Source organism: Battus philenor, unplaced genomic scaffold (genome assembly GCF_028537555.1).
Source record: "Battus philenor isolate CCGP_79_NKW_IND1 unplaced genomic scaffold, ilBatPhil1.0.hap1 SCAF_21, whole genome shotgun sequence".
Classification (NCBI taxonomy): domain Eukaryota; kingdom Metazoa; phylum Arthropoda; class Insecta; order Lepidoptera; family Papilionidae; genus Battus; species Battus philenor.
This window is the reverse complement of record NW_027181684.1, coordinates 4,286,153-4,306,098: the sequence shown is the minus strand read 5'-3', so window position 1 is coordinate 4,306,098 and position 19,946 is coordinate 4,286,153. Positions and strand designations below refer to the sequence as shown.

Below are 19,946 nucleotides of genomic sequence, written 5' to 3'. Positions count from 1 at the left end.
TCTTAATAAACATTAGAATAATAAAGTATGTAGATTTTATTGCAAAATAAAAAAGGGTAATTACGGAAAAACGAATACACCTGAAAATTTTAATGAGAAATTTGGCAACGTTTTGTCGATACAAGCGTACATATAATATGTACGCAGCTTTCTAATCGTGCATCACACAGTTTGGGTCGGTGGTTAATGTTAATTAATTTTTTCGGTTTAGCACTTACCACAATTTATTATTATTAATTTTCTAACAATATATTGATGTGAAAAATCGTTAAAAAAAATCAATTTTAGTAATGCTTGGCGGGCCGCATAATCATGTTTGACGGGCCACGTGTTGTTCATCCCTGATCTATACAAATTACTTTGGATGTATATACACAAGGTAAATTGGTAATAGGTGCCAAAGTTTTAGGGAGGAATGTACAGGTCATTTGAAAAAATTTTCGAAGCTTATTTACCTATTTCCAATCACATTGTATATGTTATTTTGCTATATATTTGACGTATATGTTATTTTGCTATATTCTGTTATATTTGCTTTCTATATTAGATTTCTTTAAAATTTCTGAATCTATTGTTTTTTGTATAGGATGTGCCATAAACAAATTGACGGTAAAAACTTTTACTCCTATAACCAATCACCTTGTATTTTTACTATAGTCATGTTTTATTACTGAGTGTAGAGTACAGAGTAAATGCTATTTGCTAATATTTTACTATTAGTCTCACATTATGTGATATGTCTATGCATCTAAATGTTCTATGAGTTAATGATAGCATATCCAGGATAATATTTCCTAATCAAAGATAATTAGCGTTGCTAATTTTTGAACAAAGCAAATTATTGTTATGGTAATAGCTGTTTAGTGATGCGAGAACTCTGGTGACTTAGAAGTTATAATTTAATTAAGACTATAATCTATACATATTAGAGTGACCGGAAAGTAATGTCGCCTTTTTAAGTTAAATTCACACGAATACATATTTAATAAGTTTTAATTTCTAATCAACAATAAGTTCACCTCCGTTATTCACAACCTTTTGACATTTGTATACACATTTCAAATGCAGGAGCGGTAAAATAAATCGGTTTTTCTGTAAAAGTATGTCGACAGAAACGACATTACATTCCGGTCCCCTTAATATAATTATTTAGCACTTTCGATCTTTATCAAGCGAACACTTCAACGATTAAGGATTATATCGTACCAATATCGACATATTAATACATTCCTAAAAGACAGAAATAGAAATAAGAGATCATTGCCCAGCGGATTGACAAGTTGAAGTAGGAGTGGGTAGACCACAAGAGTACGACGTCCACCGGAAAAATCACCATATGGCTTAGTCAAGGTCGTATGAAAACACTGTATGCAGATAGCTTCCAACTGGTCCTATTAGAAATTTATGGTAGAGACCTAAATGCTGCAATTAACGTCTTTTAACTGAAATTAAGACGATGAATATTGACATATTCTTGAATAACAAATACACGCTGGTTGATCAAGATGTCTTTGTTGAGACTATTTTTTTTTTCTTGAATGGCCCCCGCTATTAGGGGGTCTTTTGCTCTCCTCTGTCATATTTGTAGGATAGGGTTTCATTAAAACCCTTATTTACTTTCACAATTAAATATTTATGTAAATATACAATTTACATAAGTTTATGTACAAATAAACAAAATATTTGTTTTTTTTTTCCTATGTCTTTAACTTCTTAACTAAGAAAGGGCGAAAAACTTATATATAACGAAACACAACTAACACCGTTAATTTACTCTACATGTGTTTCACCCTCCACGGGGCAGCCTCATCTCCTGTGTTTCGCATTGTTTACCGCACGCGCATTTATCAGCGGGCTGGCGGGCAGTGCACTTCATTGCACGACTACTGCTGCATAGCGGAAATAGCTATATATTAGTCCCTTTCTTACTTAGAATTGACTTATATTGTAACGCCTGAATCTATTAGATATTTAATTGCATACTCGACCTATACTATTTTCACCTTTATTCCTTTTAAATACGTCCACAATTATCGCTCTGCAGCATTTGAGGAACGCATTCTTCGTCACTTTTTATCAGTGAGGCGATGATGTCCTCGCTAATCTTTTTTTCTGTCTTCAATCCTCCGAATGCGGGACAGTTGGCCACCAAGTGCATCATGAGACTTATGTTGCAAAATGAGAACGTTATGTACTCTCAATAAAGAGACTATGATCAGATACGTCAAGTAAAAGCAAAGGTTAACAGAGCAGGATACCAATACCTCACTGTTTAATCAAAGGACGTGATTTCTCTTTAACACAGCGCTTCGATCACTGTTTTGTTCAAACACTCGTGTATTTGTACCTCGTACAACATAAATCTAATATATAAAATTCTCATGTCACGGTGTTCGAATTTGAATTCCTCCGAAACGGCTTGACCGATTTTTACCAAATTTTACATGCGTATTCAGTATGTCTGAGAATCGGCTACTATCTATTTTCCATACCCCTAAGTGATAAGGGTGGTCCACCCCTAAATTTTATTTTTAATTTTTTTGACAATTTTTTGGTTTTTATTTTATTATGATACAGCATACAAAAATACATAAAAACCTAAATTTTCACCCCTCTACGATCAACCCTTATCTTACATTTGTTAATTAAAAACTTTAATTTTTTTGCAAAACAACGTTTGCGGGATCAGCTAGTTTGTATATAAAACATGTAAATTTCAAGCTTGTAATTACATATTGTCCCAGACATTATACGAAGATCTCGAATGAAAACCAGTTTTAACAATAATAGATGAGATTTCGCATCACTGTCTCTCGATCGTTCTCGCAAACATTTAAATTAAACGAATTGGACAAAAGACGCTGACTTGCAAGGTCGCGTCCTTCAGGTGAATCGTGAGCCGACAATCGATCTCCGTTGCCTTGATTATGCCACGCTGTACATCATAACGCTATATTAAAAAGCCCGCGCTGAAACTTATTTATGTTTTTAACTCTACTAGGTATGTTCGAGAGTCATTATCGTATTACTTACTGGTTTTATTCAATGTCTTTAGTGATAATATCGTTATTAGACGTATTAATATTTATTTATACAGCTCTAAATCTTTAGAATTAAGTTTTTTTAAAGATTTTACATTAGATGTTCTAATCTTTTAATGTTTAAAATTATATAACACATTAGTTTTTCCAATTAATAATGGAAAGTGCAGTCCTTGGTGATTGAAAACCAGATGGTAGACTTATCTCAAAGCTGAATAAAATAGATGAATACCAGAGCACTGATTAAAGGAGCTAAAATCTAGATAACTTCATGATAAACAACTACCTGCAGGTTTTATTTTGTGACGAAAAACCACAGTTTGTTGTTTTGACATTTATATTTTCGGTGGATTATAAGTAAAGAAGCACAGGGCGTGCCTTTTTGGTCTTGTCGAGAAGTTCTTAAACCCTGAGATCGCCTTTTATAAACACTATGTGAACGCCTTCGCATAGTATCATAGTTTCTACGGCGGTTGCAAGCATGCACGTTGCGGCAAGGATACACGTGCGGTTCACTTCGAAACCATCGCCATGACCTTGTGATAAGGGTGGAGGAGATCATGGAAGCTGTGTGCTTACCCTAAATCTCGTTCTTAGTTTTCTTCGGCTCAAGGCTGGTATAGACAGCCGAACTTTGCCTTAATTGATGTCTGTTGTCATGCTATCATTACTACAGCTGGTAAATACGAGGATTTAATCAGAAAATTATGAAACTGAATTGTACGAAAAAAAGTTTTAAATCCGCCGGAAGAACTGAAGGACTCATGCAAGATAAAATCAAATAAAATTGACGTGTATTTTTCTCGTAATTTAGAGCAGTGCTCTGCAACTGATTTGCCGTAGATCGGATACAAGTATACCGCGGTAAAAATTAATAAATTAAAATTATACAAATTTTCATTATACATATTTTGTATTTTAAACACATTGGCACGTCACGTTCAGTCGTTTCTCGAATTTAGCTTTCGGTGTGCCGCGAAATTTTATGAAATGTTTTAGTGGACTGAGGATGAGAAAAGGTTGCAGATCACTGCTATAGATGAACTATAATCACAATGTTTGACTTAAACACGTCTTCCGGTACTTTACTTTGCCTATGATTGCAGTCAGTATTATGTTACGTGTTCGCTGACTGGATTATTCATCCGTAAACAGGCCGACTGTTAACGGGTGAGTCACCGGCATATCGTTTGTAAAACATCACCTTTTTGCTTCGAGTGTATAGAAGCATATCTGCCGGGCAAACATCCGTACTATTCAACAACATGGTCATTGAAGAACTGCGGTAATTCTATACTCAATGTATCTCGCTTCATTGCTGTGTAATGTCTTGTAAATTGATTTCATACAGATATAACTAGGTTAAATTAAATCTTTATTTCAGCCATAGAATTTCACAACAGGACATCGGCCTCTTCCTTAGATCCAAACGATGTTTAAATTTTGTATCATTTGTTAATATTTTAATGATTATTAATTTAATATTTTAATAATACGCATGTAAATCTATAAAAGCAATCCCTTAATAATTCAAACTAAAGAGTATATGTCTTTTTTAATAAGAATTCCAAGGCGATGACAAATCTTTAACATACCTTTATGTAAAACGTATAGTGTATTAAAAGGATTAAATATTCATTTATTACTAGCAGTGCCCGCGTCTTCGTCCGCGTGTAATTTAGCAAAGAAATTACTCAGTTCATTTAGTTTTTTTCTGTTTTAGAATTTTTCTGAAATAAATATGGCCCAAGTTACTCTTTATTATAACACATCAGCCACCTGCCAGTATAAGTCTCTACAAAATCGGTTCAGCCGTTTCAAAGATTAGACGGAACAAAAATTTTAATGTATGTGCCGTATATTATTTTCACATGCGTGTGGTAAAAAGCCGTTAGTTTTAAATTACAAACAGACACTTTAATTTTATTTATTTGAAATATAAAAGATTGCTAAAATCAAGTTTGTATAGTTATATTTTACGTATTAATCTTAAATGTGTGTGTATGAACCAGAAAATATGACAACACTAGGCAAATAAAAACATACCAAAAACTTTTAAAGCTTTATTTAAACTTGTTAAACTTAAACTTGCAATGTTGAAGTAAAATGTGAAATAACTTTAAATAATAATAATAGCTTTTGTCGTTATTAGTTTTTGTTGAATACAAAACTGCCATGCGAAAAAAAAAACTGTAGTGATTTTGATACTTTCACCTATACTGATTTTTAAAACGAGGACGCATGCTTATAAGCAATTTATAAAGTTCGATGTATTATATAACAAATGATATTATTTAACATACATTTGGAGTAGAAATCTGGGTTAAATTATAATTTAATTTTTGAGAAACAAAAGAAACAATTTAGTTAATTTAGACGAAATACGAATACTCATTTCAACGCAATACTCTGTTTAAAAAAGTAATCTCAAAATGCAGACGAATTAACATAAAATGAAATTACGAAAAGGCTGCCGTCTGAGTGGAATATTCCAGAAACATTGCGAAACTTTGCTTCTATTAAATAGAATAATTTAAAAAGGAATCAAATTGTTAAATATATTTATAAAAATTACTTTTAGAATTCTTTTCATTTCAGCACATACAACAATTGTTTTTGTTCAATCAATGGAAATTATTGAAATATATCAATTTATATGGTGCTATAACTACGAGACTAGCTACTAGATGCCACTAGTGCCTCAAGGTTCTGGAGTGGAGACCACGGACCAGCTAGCACATCGAAGGAACTAAAGAAGGTAAAAAAACGACAGAATTGTCAGAAGATGCAGTCATTTCCGACCGGTCCGAGAAGACTGCAATATTATTTTTGAAAATGACGAACTACCGATCTACCAATTCTCAAAGCATCTGTTTGTCATTTCACTTTCGTCTTATTGACATTTTCTCTATCCGTGAATTCGAGGTGATAGAATACTGGAGACGCATCAAAACCTCTATTTTATTAGGACTCCTTTAGAACATCAGCTCGTCTCACAGGTAGGCTTATTTATTTCCCTCTTGGTCTCTTTTTCTCTATTTTTCCTACGACATACAGCTTATCGAGACTCTGGTTACCTCCTAACTATGTTAAACCTACTACCATATAATTTCTCTTATTTGTATGATATTTATAAATCAGAATGCATTTGAAACTCTCCGTGCTTTATTCAGAACCTTCGTCTGTAAACTTTATATATCGTTCATATGCTGCTTAGAGAGACTTCGCACGTAGTTCTTCCAGAGAGATCACGGAATAATTCCATTGTTACGAATGTTATTAACCGTTAATTAAAAATCTGTCTCATGTCACATTATAAAATATAATCACCCGAGTCCAGTCAGATTAGATATATACGACTCAAAAACAAGAATCCTAAAACTGGTAATAGTTGTGACATGAATAATATATATTCAATTATTGTAATTTAAATAAACGTAGAAACGCACCATATTAAAATTTATAATTTTATCATCCAAACAAAATATTAAATTAAATTTCGTCCTTTTGCGAAAAGACCGCCTCCTGTGCGCTCTTATTTGTCTGTGATTACTTTTTATGTAATGTCCTGTTTATTTACAATAAAGGTAAAAAGAGTAAATTTATTAATAACAAATTTCAAATTTGCATGTATTCCATAATGGCGAAGTAATTAATATTTCCGCGCAGTTTTCCTTGATGAACATATGTACTAATTTTAATTTTGAAGGAAAGAAAATTTAAAACATGTTTCATAATTATGCGCTTTATCATACATATGGTATTTAATAGTTTATAGAAAATTACAAAAAATGGTAACATTATAATTACGAATGATCGAAAATGGCGATCTTATTTTTTAAAAAAGTACAATTATATTATTGTAGTATACAATAATTTAGTGCGTCGCAAATTTTTATCAATCTACGAATTTAGACCTAAATATTTATGTATATGGTTAATATAAACAAACCTATTTATAAACATACAATACGTAAACAAAATCAATCTTTTTTTTATTATCAGTGCGAATATTATTGTTCCGATTAAAACATTCATTTTCGAAGATTAGTTTAAAATACTACATATTAATGAAGCATTAAGAAACTGAGAAGAGAATTTTTTTTTACTAACAAGTGGAGAGAACCGCGCGTGATATTAACAAACATGGTCACCAATTAATATTAATTAAAAACATACCGTTGGAGCAGTTGCTTGTGTCAATGAAACTTGTTACCACCACCACCTACCTCACACGGTGACAAAACCACTAAACGTTTTTAATAATTGAAAGATTCATTAAACTTCATGAATACATACAGTACTAATAACAGGTTAATGTTTTATTTTAATCTGATAAACAATGAATTACACTGAGAAAAAACGCTGCTACAGCTGCGTTCGTAAATGAGGTAAATAATATTATACTATAATAATAAATGAGAATAAATACATACAGCTATTGGACACATGGCATTCATTCAGAACACATTGGTAGATAATCCAGGACTCCAGTTCAATCATAGTAGAGGCTGTCATCTTCACAAAAATATATTTTTACTCGAGTCAATAAATGATTGGTTTAATGTTTTTCATAAATTTCACTTTCGGTTTTCACAAATAATTATTTAAGTCATAATTTATGATTCTACTATTTGTAAATAAGCGCGCCGATGCAATTGAGCGCGATGTTTTGTTACCGCCCACGGACGTGCGTTCGAGATGACTCAATTGAACATAGGTTTCAACTACTACTGTGAACATAGACTGTACAGCTAGCTGACCGGCGGAAATCTGAAACCGTTGTATTGCCATATCTCACCCACACCTTACCACCGTATGAAATAATAATAAATACTATGAAATTAATAAAAATTATGTAATAAAATTGAATTAATGACATTTTGTACCTAATATTTTTTACTTATGTAGAAATCCATTTATTTAGTAATAATTTACCCTTAATATTTTACTGAAGGTATAAATAAATAATCAATATCTTCTGTTACAATTGTTATTATTGAACAAAGAATATAAATTTTATTATCTCTCTACAGATTTGTGCTTGACATATTTTTAAAGAAATAAAAACTTTTTTTAAATCAATTAAAAGACTAGATAATTTTTGAAAAGTAATCTTTAGTTATCATAATGTATTTATGTTATCAAATTAATGAATGTAAATTTTATTTATTTTCTATAAAATCGATAATACATCAAAAATAAATAAGAAAATAAATAAGTAATTGCTCGTATGTAATAAGTATTTATTATAGTCAAATATAAGGCAACATTTATCTTTTATTTGCAGTCTACTTTATAGTCGTTCACTAGTGTTCCGCGCTGTAGAAAGTGTGTATTTGTAAATAATACGTTGATGTAAATATTGAGTGTTTTTTATTTTTATTTTATTTAAAAAAAATTTTTGGTTATGTGAAAGTGTTCTTCTACCATTTTGGGATAATTGAACACTGAAAAGGTTAGTATTTCAAACTTGCGTTTTGTTATTAAAACACCTGTTGTATAATTTTGTTGCAGTGACGATAAATTTCGTTTATTGTCGTACATATTTTAGGTTTATTTCTGACCTTCACTTCAGCTCGTAGTTAACAATGCTGCGATGTAATGTGACAATACGTTGTTCGTATTTACCTTGACTAAAACTAAAATAAAAGCTATTTATCCTTATTATAAATTAAGAATATTTCGTAACAAACCTTCATTGTACTGTTCTATCTTACACTATATAAATATGTTAATTTCACAATACGTAAATGGTTTCAACATTTTATATTAATATACGTATTTTATTTATACAGGAAAATACATTGTTTGTAAATATTAGAAAAAAAAGTGTTTACTTCTTTCCTAAATTATTTTACGCCAATGTCACATAGATGCCGGATTTATCATTTATATTACACCTATGAACTCTGAGAGTATTTGTACATTTGTGTTTTCTTTTGTTTTCTTTACCACATTGTTAACACATACCACAACTTTGTGTAAACAATGTAAATATAAAATAGCATTATATATTACGACATACGCGTAACATCTCATAATATTGATGTTATGAATATTAACAACTAATGTTTATTTAAAACAATGTATGGTTATAGTTTCCAAAATGATAAGTATATGAAATTCTCTAATTATTTCCATAGATCTCTCGGAATAACTATTTCAGGTACAGGTAGTCAAGTTCTAATAATTTATTTTCAAATTTTACTTTTTTTAATTTCTTATCAATTCAGGACATTTCTTTCCATTAGCTAATGTTCATAGTTGAAGTGGTGATAAAAATTATCAGTATTTTTGTCATAATAACATGTGCAATATTATAAGACTAAGATAATATAGATAATAATATGACACCTTTTTCTAAGAATTAGTCATATATATATTGTTAGACAAAGACTTTAAATTTTGCCAATATATACAATAATGTAGTATCAAAATTAATAACAGAAATAAATGCACTAAATTATAAGAAGACAACAATTGTATTACACAATTTTTAGATAATCTTGTCAATCTTTAAATTACCACTCCTATAATGAAATATTCACTTTTTATAAACAATAAATATAAATATTTAATGGAATCAGATGTTATTTTGTGGAAGTCCATCCTCAGTAAGAATAGGCATGTGCATAACTACCACTGCATCTGCAGCAGTGGCTAAATATTGGTCCTTTTCTTAAATAAATAGAAATAAATATTCTAAATATTTTGCTTCATTCACAAACATCTTTGTTTATTGTGATAACATTTTCAACTTTCAGCTGATGTATGATCATTGCAAGACATCGGCTTCCATCAAAGACCATCATAATGAATGGACTGCAAACAGTTACTTCCTCCAACCTTGAATATGTCTTTTATCCACCAATTAAGGGGGCCTGCTTATACTTTGTGAACATTACACAATTATTGGTTCTTATTTAAACAATTTTCTTTCCTTCAAGTAGTGAGGAACATGTGTATGTTCCACTTATGTTTGGTTCTCCTGCTTAATAGCTTTGCTACCTCAAACCTATGTAAAGTGAATAATGTTAATGGAACAAAAATAGATTTAAGCCAAATTTTTAAACAAAAGTCTAATTTCAAATTCTTCACAGTTTTCCTCTCTCCAGTATTTTGTGTTGTTGTGAGACACCTTTTTCAATACATAAGAAGTTAGATGGATGTCTGTTTAAATTTTTTCAATACAATAAGCTTCCACTGTTTTGTGTTCTCTTTATGAATGTAATCATTCAGCATATTTTATATTAAAGAAGTGAATGTATAGCTCTCATTTGACGTCACTTAATGGTACACACTATCCATTAATCATGTATGTACACCCTACCAAAAAAAACTTTTTACAATTCAGATTACTGCAAAAATGAATTATTTTTGTACTAATAATAAATTATTCTTCACTATGTTTACCACTAGACTATACTGGCAGAAGTTATTGACCCGTTGCACTTCAGACAAAAAAAAATAATGTTACATATAAAAGAGCTATCACAGGATGATTGGAAATATTACAACAATTAAAAATTTAGTTTGTTAAGTCATTTACATAGTTGCTATAATAATGCACAAAAAAAATTCATCAAAAAAGAGCAACTGTTGACTTTCTTCAGCAATCCAATGGTAGCTTACTTAACATTTTAAAATAATTTATGATTCAAAAGTGCATGTAAATGCCTACTTGAATAAAGATAGTTGGATTTTTTTTGCCTGCAAAAACAATTCAATTAGTTTATTTACCTATTGGAAACTTATTGAAGCTGTCTCTAGAATTTAATATCTAAAAATAAGATGATGAGAGTATGTGTGGGAATATGCTACTTTTGATTTGTGTTCTTAGTTGTTTTACATAAATTTTTTGAAAATAATTTTTGCTTTAAATGTTGGAAAATTATGAACATACTTTTAAAGTATGGTGATGTATTTCTAGAACATATTTATTTAGGAAAAAGTATACAGCTGTGACAATAATACTATTGTTGACAAAGTCCGATTCATTAATAGGAATGCAGTCACGTATTCACTAAACAAAAAATAAAATGAAAGTTCAATGAAACATTTATAATGGTTTTGCTTTCTACATTCATTGTCATGTGAGAGGGCTATGTTGCGTTTTACTGTTCGCATATTAATAAGCGGATTGGCAAGTTGAAGTTGTAGTGTGCCGGACACAGCATGCAGAACAGGTGGCCGCTAGGGCCTTAAGGTTCTGGAGCCAAGACCAAGCATAGTACATCCATCCACAAAATGAACAGACAACCTCTTTAAAATATAACAGACTTATTTCCAGCTGTGGACACCCAATGACTAAAATGATAATAATCCTGATATTAAGAAGAAAAAATAAATCCATTTTCTTTTTTTTTTTCCTTTTATTATGAAATAGACAAAGTTGTAAAAGAGTTTAATAGTTTGTTATGTACTCAGCATCTAAAACAAAATGTTGTGCTAATACAAAGAAGTTCATGTTTTGTATTTATGTATAATTATATTACCTATTATAAAATGTTTAATTTTTTAATGGAAATTTTTTTGTTAGTTGTTCAACTCGATTTTTCTGTCTTTATTTAATATTCTGTTGTATTCTTTATTTCATTACACTTTACTTAATTTATTACAAACTTCTGTATTTCATAGCACATTATTTTGTTTTTTTTTTTTTTTCTATCCTCTGTCTATATGTATAATGTTTTCCATCAAGTACCGACTCATCACGATATCTCTGGAACCATAAATCTCAGTGACTTGAAATTTAGTAGGCATATACTTTTAGTCGACTAGATATCAGCTAAGTAATAGATTTTACGAAATATAACCCGCAAAGGGGATTTAAGTTTCATTAACTTCACGTAGCGAACAAATTAAAAATTGCGTTGTACCTTTATAAATTAATGAAGTACTTAACGCCAATTAGCATTACTTGATATTGTTTGTCATTAACTCCGTAGATCGCCACTTTGGTATTTGTCCGCTCATTTAAATAATTCAAACCACGTGTGTCTATATAAATAGCTGGCAAGGTGAAGTAGTATGTGGTCATAAACACGGTCATGCAACACGACCCGACGTGTGGATTAGAGGAAAATAATGACGGATGTTTAGTGACATATTTAGATTAGCTTCTAATTGTTCAAAGTCCAAGGTTCTATTCTTTGCCTTTTGGAACATTTCACCTAATTGTTATTAATAATACATTACTAAATATAGTGTACAATTTTAAACAAAACATATATTTGTCATATTTGTCACTGAACAATTATAGCAGTTGACATTTTTATGATCGACCGCAAATTTACGATTTTGTATTTTCAAACGGCTTTGAATAAAAAGCTTTAGTTTTAATCTAATATTTTAATTCTTAGTTGTATATACGAATATACAGGATGATTGGTTGGAGGTGTAAAATCTTTAAACGGCTGTATGTATAGCTTATTTTCGGTCAATTAATGTATTGTATCCGAAAATCAGTTGTTTTAGAAATAATAATTAATTACGATATACTAAGAATTTTTTTGCTATATACGGATCACTATAAATTAAAATTGATCATTGTTTACTATCTGTTCCTACGGACTGGATTGCCAGAAGTTATTGGCCTGCCGCATTGCAATAGAAAAAAATAATATAACTCATTTGTGATTGATCATTTTATACTTATATATGACTTATATATGATTGGATAACTTTGTTGACCTATGATTTATATATCTATCCCTGTATAGCTTTTACACCTATAATCAATCAATATATTAAAGGGACCGGAAAGTAATGTCGCTTTATTAAGTTAAATTCACACGACAACATTTTTAACAAGTTTTTGTTTTTTATCAACAATATTTTCACCTTCGTTATGAACAACCTTTTGCCATCTAGTATACAACTAAGAGCTCCTATGAGCTACCAAATGACAATCATATATCGACATGCGCAGAAACGACATTACTTTCCGATCCCCCTAATATATCAATGAATCCCTATTTCCCCTTGGTCACACAGATTAAGAACAACTTTAACTATTTAATTAATTTTTGTCCTACAAGTTTCCTACTAATTTGAAGAGGGTTCAGTAATAATTACAGAAGTTGTTTATAATTACGCAGGTAAAACAGTTGTCTTTAACATTCGAATCTATTATTTATAACTAAGATAAGACAACGTCTGTGTCGAGTCAGCTAGAATGAAATATAAAAAAAATTGTATATGAAGTATTTATCACTAAATAAAAATTAACAATATATCACATTCTAACGTAATAGAATTTATAATTTTAAATACAGACGTGTACGTGGGTTTATACATGTTTATAGACATTAGAACCGCACGTAAAAATATGTTATTCTTTGTTTGCGTAAAAGCGTGTAAGAAAGGAGGGTCGATAACATTAGGCGTTATCATATTGCAGTGAGCGGTTGAACCAAGGACATGTTAGGTCTTAGGCAAGCTCGTAATCTGAAAGCTATTGACCTTGACTGGTCAGACTTTTTTTATTGAGACCTTTCACCCCTTGACAAACGATCACCTACCTAGAGGTACGTTGTCCAACCCAGGTTCATATTTTAGGAACGCTGATATATTTAGTTGTAATGCGAAAATGTTGTTGTGTTCAAATGATACCAGATCTTAAATGACTTTACGCCTAAGTTTGTCGCGATAGTATTTTTTTTATTCTTATAACGTATAGCTATGTCACGGCTACTATCGGACATCGCACTATAAATAATAACTAGCAGTGATTCTGGTTCTCGAGTGGCGACCACGAGCTGGTAGACGCAGTGTGGGTAGACCCACTACTAAGTGGACCAACGACATGGTTAAGATCTTAGAAGTTACTGGATGTAGACAGCGCAGGACCGGTCGCGGCAGCAATTTTCAGGCAGAGCTGTGCCTTGCAGTGGGCGTTCTTCTGTTGAAAAGAATAATTATTCTGAATTATAACATTACTTTTAAGTTCATCGGAAGGCTGGATGCAGGCCGCTTCCAACCTGTCCTATTGGAAATCTGAAGGAATGCTTATATTCAGCAGTGAACGCATGTTTTACGGCTGAAAAGACATCTGAACAATTGTAACACTCTTCATTTAGAGTTACACATGGACATGAATATTAACTTAGTTTTAGTAAATTACTAAAAAATATAAAATTAGACTGCTAATAATACGTTTTAGTATAGCAAATACATAATTTTACATACTACATGGAGTTGTAAACATTTAACATTATTTAGTATCCGTAGTCATTTCAACACCCACGTTCGATATATTCAATATGGAAATATAACGGATATATTTTAATATTTTATACCTACATTATATTATACATATTATAACGTTATTTAATAAACCTTTGATACCATAGGGCGCACCATAAAATAATTGATTTAAAATAAGATATATATTCACCCATTTAAAGCTAATACAACTATCACCCCGTACCTAAATCGTTTGAAAAGTACAGTTTGGCAACTACAGAAATGATATCGAACAGATGTCCTCAACGGCTTTGCGAACAGATGTCGATTCTTTTATCAAAATTTTCAATTACATTCTGGCAAAATGCCTGGTCAATTTTGTTAATAACGTCACAGATTGAGTTTTAATGCTGAATTCAATACGCCTCTGTGCATCAGTCTTTGGCGACCCGAAAAATAATAATATGTGACGGCAAATTAACATTTAAAGTAAAAAAAGATTCTTTCGGCGGCTATACAGCAGACTTATAGGGCCATCCTAAAATGATATTCTTACCTGTTCATAATCACACAGTTTATGAAGAAATTGCTACACATATATAACACGGTCTTAGCTACGGACGGTAATTTTAATGAACACTATTAACTTTTGTGGGGGATTGAGACAATTTTATCTATTTAGTGTATGATGCGTGAATTAAGCAATTTAGAACTTTTTGGATAAACGATTCGTTAAGGAAAAATAATACATAGTCGATATAAATTTTTAGACTCCACACTCTTGTAGGAACAACATTACGTCATCGTCAGCAACGCATCGAAAAGGGAAACTTAATAAAAAAAAATTGTTCATTTACGACGGTAAAAATACGGGCGAAACTCGAATGAATATAAGCTCACTGAACCTGCGACACTTCACACATATCACCGGGTCATATACAACAAAACCAAACATTACTCACCACGCCATAACACCCGTTTTTAGAGAGCGGCCGCCCGCTTCCTAACCACGAACAGCGTGGACGAACCGTGGTTGGATCGGAATCCCTTCTCGGCTCGCCTGTGGTCCGCGCTGCTGTCCCAAGCCGCATGCACAGATAATCAAAACATTCATAACACAACTCTACACGGGTAGAGCGTTTTGCTACGTGCGAACGTCTTCATGTAATTGGTATGCTTCCTTTTTTTTAGTTTTTAAGTTCACAAGACCCTTCTGCTCCTTGAACTCGGCTCAGATGGAGCTGTAAAAGTCCTCGGGCTAACTGCACTTACATCAACAGAGAATGAGTAAGTGAATATATACACTTCTACCTCGGACTTCGTGTTGTGACCTACTTCCTCAAGACCTAGTAAGCCCCGGCCCTAGTAAAAATCCCACATTCCCAACTCTTGTAAGCAAATGTGTAGTTTTACAATACTTTCCCGATAATTTCTCTTAATTATCATGTACCAGGCTTAGTCATCGTAGCGATCTTTTGAGCAAGCCTATACCTTGCAGCGGGCTATTCATGAACATAAAGATTAACTAATAAGTTATAATAAATGACAAAAATATAACACTAGACCGCTAGTTGTACGTTTTAATATAATGAGATAATTTTACAGATCACATGGAGCTGTAAGCATTTAAGGTAAATGTCGTCATAAACATTTCAACGCCCACGTTTTATACGTTTAATATAACGGTTATATTTTCATATTTTATACGTAATATCTATGTATGACTCGATCTGGTAATTTAATTGTACATTTTTAAAATCGTAACTATCACAAAGTTTTAAATTTCTTCATGTCTAAAGATCGACCCCGTATTAGACTTTTTTTCAATTTTATATATATTTTTAATTAAAAGAACAAAAACAAATATGTAGTAGCACTAATATAATAACTATTTTGTAGGCAATTGTGTACGGTTTTATAATACACACCTATGTAAAGTAATAAAAGTAGTGAACGAATCTGTTATGAACACTTCTCATTTAAACGTGTGTTTGGAACCCTCGTAGCATTAAGTTGAAGCATAGGATACCATTATAGGATAGCTCAATCGGATTCTAGTTACAAATTAGGCTCCTATGACGTTCTTCTACTAATGTGAACTTGTGGTGAATGACCCTTAATGTATAAAAATATGCATAAATCAAAACGTGAAACTATGATGTCTCTCTCTCTCTCTCTCGTAAACTATAGAACGTGTACACTCTGGGAAGAGACTTGTATTTCAAACCAAACTGTTAAACGGGCCAGATCTTAGCAGATCAGCATTCCGAGTCGATGGTAGTTTATAAACGGACTGACTATTAATAATTGACGATTCAAAAATGTTTGCAAATGTCTACTTGAATAAATATTTTGTATTTATAGTGGAATTATTATAACATTAATACAATGTATAGATATGCAGAAAACATGAATTTCATAGTACGAATTTATTTCCAGAGCAGATTGCACGAATCGTTCTGCTAGTATGTCACGTTTTAAAAATAAAATAATCGAGACGAGCGTAGCTTTGTGCAACGGTTCTGTTACCTATGCGACTCATATGGTACTCGTATATCAAATCTATATTCAGCGCACGTGCCCATATGATTGCCATAATTTTTCGAGCGCAGTTATCAAAATAGGATATTGAAAACAAAACTAATGACTACTACGTAAAGATGACTGAAAGGTTTAATCTTTTCTGGCTGCTCGATGAGGGTCACTGGCGTCTATAACGAGATACATCGTTATTTCAACCATAGGCCTTCCAATGTTAATTTTGTATAAAGGAAAATTATATAGATAGGGAAGATAGGTACCCGGGTCATGCAAATACCACTTTTTTTTAAAAAATTGAACATGGTAAACATTTAAAAAACAAAAATAATATAACTCTGCCAATAAATAAATTGAAATAATTTTTACCTTTTTATAACCAGAAACAATACATAAAATTATTATAAATTTATTATTCTCTTTTAAAAAAAGCACAACTCACTACGTAATTAAAACTGAACTCTTAAAATTAGCAAAACAAAGTGAAATTAAAACTGTATTCAAATTGCGTTGATTTTTATTTTGAAAGGGAATCCCCGAGTTTTGATGGCATGACGCAATTAGAAACTAAAGTGTTTCCATCGCCCAAAACAACGCAACATCGAAAATCTGACGACGCACAGTGAAAATTAGTACTAATTAGGCAGCGACGCAACTTCGAAAATAACGCAAAACGGAACGACGCAAAGCGAGTTATTGGTGTAGATAAGTAACATAAAACACGAACAAGCTATATCATCACGCTAAATGTCATCTATTAGACAAATAGTTTGCACGCATGCATAATGACATTAAAATTAAGCGAAGAAAGAACTAGGAAATTAAGAAAAAAAACTAAAAGAAAGTAGTAGTACAAGGTCTCTGCCATTTTAGGGCAGAGGTGTATGGCGACTATAAATAAAAAAAGACTGCTAGACGTTCTAAATATCCTTATAATTTATATAAAAAATATCCACGTAGAGTTTCATAATATTGTAATGACAAAACTATATGGTTATGGTACCGCATTATTACGAGTGGCTCAGGTGGGGATGTCTTATTCGCTTACTTTCTTGCTGGTAAAAAAGTATTTATTGTTATCAATTATACTTTGAAGTAAAAAAACTACACTTTAACGGCCCTGAATTAGTTGTTTACAAGTGGAAAATCGCCTTTCATCGTTTCTCGGTTTCAATTCACAAGGCAACCAATTGTCTAGGCAATTTATTGATTAATGAATGCGGAATATAATACAGAAGTCTCGTAATTCCTAATGGTTCCGAATTTTTTAAAGTTTTTAGTTATTTAATTGGCTAACCCAAACTGAGGTTGTTTCCAAAGTTGAAAACATTATTCTTAAAACAAACCATTGCCTACATGTTTTATCAATTGGAGAATTGTCACTGTAAACTTTCTCTATTAACTGCGTCGTTTAATTCCTAATAAAACAGAAAATAAAACTGCCTAGCACATAAATGAAACTATATCTTGATTTCTATGTTTAATTCAAAGGTAATCAGTATGAACATTTTATCATCATCATTTTAGCTGTAGGACCTCTGCTTGGCTTAGGCTTCCCAAGTAGCTTTCCAAGAGCACTGGTCGGAAGTTGCCCGAATCCAGCGACTTCCGACAACCTTAATAAGTTCATCTGTTAACCTTTTGGATTTTGGACGTTTGCAGCTTAGTAGCCTCCACTCCAAAACCTTCATGCCCCCGCTGTGGGTTGTGCGCGCTACATGGCATGCTCACTGTCACTTCAACTTGCAAATCTGCTGGGCTTTGTCGATTACAAACATGATGTCTTTCAGCACTCAATGACAGCTTGATAATTGTTGCCATAATTATAGCCAAAGTTCTGCCGTGTATTATGATTTAAAGACATCATCCGTGTGTGGAATATTTTTTTTGCAATCATTAAAATTAAGTGAGGGTTCCGCAAGTCATTAATAATGTATGGTAATCCTGAAAAAAGTATTAGTGGGAACATCGCTTATGAAAGAGGGCGTTAGTGTCGCCCGAACACCGTTCAACGAGTTGTGAATGTCTCACAATTTATTGCATACAAATCTGAGTAAATATTATTAATATTAGCTGTCCCCATCACAGATAGAAACAACCTTTACTGTAAAATGTTTTGAGCACTATGTGTTGCTTGCTCTCTGTCTCTGTTACAAAGGTATCGTTCTAATCAAACGCTTTAGCCAATGTAGCGTCGGTGCATATAAATAAAAACAATCTTGCGTTAGCAGACACGCATCGTAAAGTAGTTCGCATGCTCGAAAACAATGGCCATAAAACTGAAATGCTTCTCCGCGGTCGACTGTTCGCGAAGGACTATGCAAATTGAATATACTGACACAGACCACATTCTTATAGATTTCATGGTTTATTTTTTATTTACTCAATAATACAAACATAATAATACCTTTAAAGTCTAAGGCAATCACTGATTTTATTGTTTATGATGATTGGCAAGTAAGCGTCGATTGAATTTTCAAAGTATATATAGATAAAAGAATTGTATATTTAAGACGTAAATAGCGTTCATATATTTAGGTTGCCTTATTACAATATTTAATTTCGTTGTAAGTTTTACGAATTTAATTTATAACTAAAATAAATAAATTTTGCAAATACAATAAAAAATATTGCTTAACGAAACAGTCTTTACTATACAGATTATATAAAAGACATTTTTTGACTTTTACTCTGCAACTAAAGTGGAATTTGAAGATTCCGCGGGTTCTTTTAAAAATATAGACAATATATTTCTTGGTCAGTATAATCGGAATATGTAATAGAGATTTTGGTTACAGTAATTTTTAACTAAATGTATTTAAAAATATTTAAAAACATTTACGAATTGAACAGCCGTTACGAATTGCAAGCTTGGTGCTGAACGTGCTTATAATTATAATTACTTCGGTTATTATAATGACCTCCCATAGACACCGTTGGCAATGTCAATTAGATACACAAACAGCCATAATACATAATTTTTATATCAATACAAGGAGTATTGTATACATAACAAAAGTAATATAAATAGATTAATAATAAAAAAATCCGATAAGGTCTCCCCTTAACACTCAAGGTATTCTCTTATAGACAACCATAGTACGGAAATAGACATTTAGTATAGAGACAGGTAGTACGGAACAGATTCATAAGTAGGGGAAAAGGCATGTCGACCTG

At 31.7% G+C, this 19,946-nt stretch overlaps 2 protein-coding genes across 2 annotated transcripts in view; one reads left to right on the top strand and one right to left on the bottom strand.

Moving 5' to 3' along the window:
• The window catches only part of sigmar (Tumor necrosis factor alpha-induced protein 8-like protein sigmar), an 86,882-nt gene extending 79,126 nt beyond the window's left edge, over window positions 1–7,756 (bottom strand). The window contains exon 1 of the mRNA XM_068766375.1: window positions 7,478–7,756. The gene's annotated coding sequence lies outside the window, so the exon portion shown is untranslated. The remainder of the gene's footprint in view (window positions 1–7,477) is intronic.
• A 595-nt stretch (window positions 7,757–8,351) lies between these two features.
• LOC137923198 (OTU domain-containing protein 7B-like) overlaps window positions 8,352–19,946 on the top strand; it is a 42,703-nt gene continuing 31,108 nt past the window's right edge. Inside the window, exon 1 of the mRNA XM_068766376.1 lies at window positions 8,352–8,499. The gene's annotated coding sequence lies outside the window, so the exon portion shown is untranslated. The remainder of the gene's footprint in view (window positions 8,500–19,946) is intronic.